The sequence below is a fragment of the Octodon degus genome, unplaced genomic scaffold, assembly GCF_000260255.1.
Source record: "Octodon degus isolate 3935 unplaced genomic scaffold, OctDeg1.0 scaffold00017, whole genome shotgun sequence".
Lineage (NCBI taxonomy): Eukaryota > Metazoa > Chordata > Mammalia > Rodentia > Octodontidae > Octodon > Octodon degus.
In genome coordinates, this window is record NW_004524593.1 from 21,724,773 (window position 1) to 21,730,322 (window position 5,550).

The 5,550-nt window shown below is 47.2% G+C and overlaps 1 long non-coding RNA gene across 1 annotated transcript in view; it reads left to right on the forward strand.

Moving 5' to 3' along the window:
* The first annotated feature begins 1,292 nt into the window (after positions 1 to 1,292).
* The window catches only part of LOC111815504, a 17,135-nt gene continuing 12,877 nt past the window's right edge, over positions 1,293 to 5,550 (forward strand). Inside the window, exon 1 of the long non-coding RNA XR_002820185.1 lies at positions 1,293 to 1,302. This is a non-coding gene — a long non-coding RNA (uncharacterized LOC111815504). The remainder of the gene's footprint in view (positions 1,303 to 5,550) is intronic.

Genomic DNA, 5,550 nt, shown 5'->3' on the forward strand with positions numbered 1-5,550 from the left:
GAAACAGTGGAAGTGTTCAAACATAGACAGTAGCGCCTGTGGAAACTCAGAAAATGGGGGCCTTGGACAGGCACCAAAGAGAAAACCTTGGAAGAGACCACCTGGCGGAAGGGCCCCGTGGGCGGGCTCCCAGGCAGCGAGGGCGGAGGGTGCTGGGCGGAGCAGCAACAGACGAGGCCTGGCAGCTCCAGCTCTGACTCGATCCAGGCTGCAAGAGGAGCAATGACAGTTTTTAAGCCAAGAAAGAACCTAACATGTTGGTGTTCAAGAACTGTAATTTGTTCATCTGGCAAGGCTGTTCAGTCCAAATACCCTTCCGATTCTAAGTTCTTGGCAAACAGCAGTAAGAGGAATGCCTAGATCTAGAAGTAGGAATTCACAGGCAAGTTTGAAGACTAAAGCCAAGAAGGTCTTCAGCAGTTATTAGAAATAAAGCATCTTAGGTAGAGAGCATAGACAGAGGTGGTTAGCATGGATTGAAAAGGGTAAATTGGAAAGCATTTTGAAAGTTGAATCCAGGCATCTGGTGTGAATGAACACTTCTCAGATGAAGGATGAAGGGGTGCGGACATCAAATAAATACATGAAAAAGTGTTCAGCATCCCTGGTCATTTGCGAGATGCAAGTTGAAATAACACTGAGATTCCATCTCCAGAAAGAATGGCCGTCGCCAAGAAGTCAGCCAGTAGCCAACACTGCGGCCGCTGTGGGGCAAAGGAACCGTCTCACGGCTAGCGAAGTGTGGACTGGTGCAACCACTGTGGGAATCAGTGTGGAGCGTCCTCACAAAAACCAAGACTAGGAATTCCATATGACCCAGCTATTTCTCTTCTAGGTATCTTCTTCAAAGAGCTAAAACTATCGCACCACAGTATTATATAGAAGGATAAACTTGAGACACGTTTAGATAAATGGATGAACTGGAGATCATTTTAGGTGAAACAAGTCACACATACACAAGTTTAAATGCCACATTGTTTCTCTCGTGAGAAACTCAGAGGATAAATAAGGAGCAAGATGGAGCGCAGATATTGGGAAGGAGGAATTTATGTAAATGGCAAGCAGAACAAGGGAAAGCAGAGAAAGAGGGGAAGGGATTTTTTTTTTTTAGAAGAATGGGTAGAGGGGCTGGGGAGATAGCTCAGTAGGATAAGCGCTTGACTGGCAAACGCAAGGATCTGAGTTCAATCCCCGGTTCTGCAAAAAAATAAATAAATAAATAAAATAAGTAAATAAATAAAGAATGGGTAGAAATAAATGGGCAAGGGTCAAAAGGAGGGGAAGTGAATGGGGAAGAAGTGCGTTACAGGTACAGATGCCTGTGACAAATATAATCATGTATGGCAAACGTGTACTAATAAATTTTTTTAAATACACAAAAAAGAATTAACAAATGTCATGAATAGGATTTGCGGACTGTGAAGGTGAGTGCAGTTTCCAAGTGACTCAGGTTTTGCAAGACAGCCGCCTGTCTCATCTGTGAGTGAGGGCCAGTCTGCACCTCGCAGCTAAGAGTCGAGCAGCAGAGAACATGTGCAAAGCAAGAGCTTCACGCAGTGTCACCCAAATGAGGCTGTCCAGACTTGGGAATCAGCCCACTAAGGACATTGAACCCTCCCAGGAACAGCGGAAATGGGCCTCCCAGTGACCAAGCCTCTGCCACCAGAGAATTTCCAACTTGTGACACTGGGAAAGGACCCCTGGCATGGCCTGCATTCTCCCTGGTTAAGTCAGAGCTAAGGACTGGGGAGGCCAAGGCAGAGTCTGCAGGCAGAGCACCGTGGAAAGAGCAAGAGCGAGCGTGTGGAAGTGCCCCAGGCCAGGGAGGACACACCCGGCAGAGGAGGAGAAGCAGTCACTGAGTCCGTGCAAGCAGAGCGCCTGCTCAACCAGCCAGTCAGTGAGTGGGAACAGAAGGGGTCGCCCCCATGATCCGAGGCTTAACTTTGCTGATATCTACTTACCACAGCAGTGTCCCCAAGGATAAAAGTTTCTAGGCAACCTAATGACCCAAAACAAAGCTCAAGAACACTTTCAAGAATACAAAACTTGTGTCACCCAACAAGCTAGCACGTGCCACCCCCAGCCTCTGCTCTGGGCCATCGGCACGCGAGGGTGCAGGGTAATGTGACTTGCAAGGAGGAAGGAGTCCACTAATGCTGACCCAGCCGGCAGAGGGGGCAGGAGCAGTGCACAGGGGCGTGAGAGCAGAAACCCATGCAGGCTGCAGAGCCTGGAGGAAGAGTCGAGTGCATCGGATTAGGGGGTAAGCGGCATAGAACACAATCCAGACATTTGGAGATGGAAGTTACAACTTCTGAGGCGAACAAAGTGGATGGAATTAGATTAGATGTTGCGGAAGATAAAATAATGGATTTGAAGACAGCAACAGGAACTGTCCAACATGAAACAGAAAAGTACGGGCAGATGCACTGTAGGAAAGAACCAGCAGCACTCACCCCCTCTGTACACTACAGAGTCATACAGTTTTTACTTGTAAATTAAGAGTAAAAGAAAAAAGAAACTCACAGAGTACTCAAATACAAAAAAAAAACAGAAAAAGAAAGGGACAGAAGAACAGATTTTAAACCCACATTTATCAAAATTGCATTAAATGTTAATAGTCTAAAATTTCCCCCAGGAAATCCTGCAGTTGTTAAATTTGATTTTTAAAAAGCAAGACCCAGCTAGATACTGCCCACAAGAAACCTACCTTTAACATAAAGATACAAATTAAAAGCAAAAGGACAGAAGAATGAGTGGCTGGCCTAGAAGCAAAATAGTGTTTGCTTCAGGCATGAAGCCCTACAGTCACAGGGTGCAGACAAGTAGCCCCTTCATCTCCCTGGGGCACATGCAGGTGACTGGTGGACATGGGCCAGGTGAGGGTGGGAAGCCGGGCAAGAGCTGCACCACAGGCAGATTGGGGTGCTCAGAGGGGTGCTCATGACATGGTGGGTAACAGAAATAGAAAATATTTCACCATGGTGCAGTGCCTGGTACTTGGGGAACACCAGTACATGTAGAGATGTCTCCAAGTGTGAGAAGCCAACAGCCCGGACCTGGGGTTTGGAAACATAAGAAGTGAATGCTCTTGATTTGTCTTAAGAATATGTAGTTTATTATTTTTACTTAATTAATACTTGAACTAAGGTTTTTCCAAATGTTAGACTACACACTTACATAGCAGTTTGTCTACTTAGCACTTAGACAATGTTTAAGGATAGAAATGTTGATTTTTTTCATTCATCTCATTGTTCTGGAATATGATTTGTTATTTTCTGTGTACATAATGAATATATACATTTTTCATGAGTAAGAAGAGCAGGAAGAACACAAAAAGGAGGATATGGGATGGAGTTGCATTTTCCTGGAAAAATACGCCTTTAAAAATGTCCAGCCAGCCGTGGTGGCATGGGCTGTAGTCTCAGCACTCAGGAGGCTGAGGCAGGAGGAGTGCGGGAAGCTCAAGGACCTCCTGGGCTACAGAGTGAGCTCACGGTCCCTTGTGAACAACACAGCAAGACCCTATCTTTTAAAAAATGATAATTTGCCACTAATTTTTCAAGGTTTAAAGTGTTTTTAGTGTAGAATATTGCATGCCTGTCATCTTCTGTCCTTTACATTTTTTACCTAGATAACAAAAGCGCTCTTGTAACTTAATTGCATATAAATATAAAATTTCTAAAAAGTTCTATAAAATTTCCAGTAATTAACTGCTCACTCAGCTTATACCCAGCAGTTTGATGCTCGTATGTTTGAAATACAAGACTTAGTATTTTAATCTTGATCTTTTCTAAGGAAAAAATACTTTTAAAACTGTAGGGATATTTACTTTGAAAGTGAAAATATGCAAGTAAACCAAGCTGCCTCCTGCAGAGCGGTCGGTGGTCTTGCTTTACTCCGAGGTAAGTCATAGTTTACCTTAGCTGGGGGCACAGAAGCAGCGAGGCGAGCGGACAGTAGGAAATGCCACCTCTTCAGGGTTCATGAGAAATATTTTTTTTTTTTTTTTTTTTTTGCGGAACCAGAGATTGAACTCAGGTTATTGCGCTTGCCAGGGAAGTGCTTATTTCACCGAGCCACCTCCCAGGCCTTTCATGAGAAATATTTTAAGCTCGTTTTTTTCTTTTTGTGGGACTGGAGATTGAACTCAGGACGCTGCGCTTGCCTGGCAAGCGCTTATTCTACTGAACTATCTCCCCGGGCCCTTTAAGCTCGTTTACAGTCTCTTTTATACATAAACAGCACACGTTGCTTACAGAATCACACAGCGTTACTGTTACTATGTGGGACCCGAGTTACACGAAGCTGATTTTCTTTCTCGATGTCATCAGAAATTATTCTGCATACAGCATTCTAAAAAGCTCGGCCCTGCCATGCCCGTCGCAGAGTTGCTCGGCTCCGACCACGACCGTGCAGACTGTTACCCGTGCCTGAACGAACTGATCAAAAAAGACAGTCTAAGAGACAGAGAGCTCTTAAGTGGGCTCTCGTGACGCCGAGGCGGACGCTGTCCCACGCACATGGGTCCCACTCGCCGTTGCCGCTGCGGAGGGAAGCGCACAGGTCGCCCCCCTGCGAGTGCCCGGGCCACAGAGCCCCCCCGGAGCCCCCCCCCCGGAGCCCCAGGCGCGCAGCCCCTGCATCCACACGCATTCCACCCTGCCAGTTGCTGGCCTCCATTAACTTCTGACACAACCTTCCACGCTTTGGTCGGGCGCACGGTCAGCTGAGATCTAGATACGTTTTTTGTGATGTTGATGGATAATAACTGCTAGAAGAAAAAGGGTCGGGGGCAGGAGGGGAAAGAGCGGGGGCAGGAGCGTGAGGAGGAGGAGCGGGAGGAGGAGGGGAGGGGGAAGGAGGAGCGGCGGGAGGAGGGGGAGCGAGGGGAGTGAGGGGAGGCTGAGAAGCGGGGGGAGGAGGAGCAGGAAGGGGAGGTGGGAGGGGGGAAGGAGAAGTGGGGGGGGAGGAGCGGGCATGGGGAGGAGCGGGACCGACGTCAAGCGGCATGAGGGCTCCTGGTGACCCGCGCTAGCTATCATTGCCTCTCATTTTCCTGCCCCAGAGTTTAGCTTCCGAGCTGCCACCCGAGGGGCCTTTGACTCTGTGTTCCCTAGTCTCTGGGGCCCTTCTGTGACCCGGAAGGGCAGTCACAGTGCTCGTTCTAGTCCTGTTGAAACCGTCGTCTTATCTTGTGACAGTGACCCACACGCAATGGGAACACGATGCCAAAAGGAAGACAACCAATGTGAAGGGTTAACAGAGTTTTGTGCCTTAACTGTGGAAAATTATAAAAACCCCTTGTGCTGCCTGTTATCTGCTCTAAGAAATGTGTTTTCCCTTTCGGCTCAAGGCTGTTCAACAATAACTGTTTCTTGTCAAGGCAGCAAGCTGACACAAACTCCCTCCCCAACCTTCTCCTGTAACGTGGTCAGCTTAAGATCTATCTCGTAAAAATATGCACATAGCACTAAGCTGCGAAAGACCTTTTAGTTATGAACAGTTTGCAGCTGTGTCAAATGAATGCAGTTTCTGTTGTTCTGT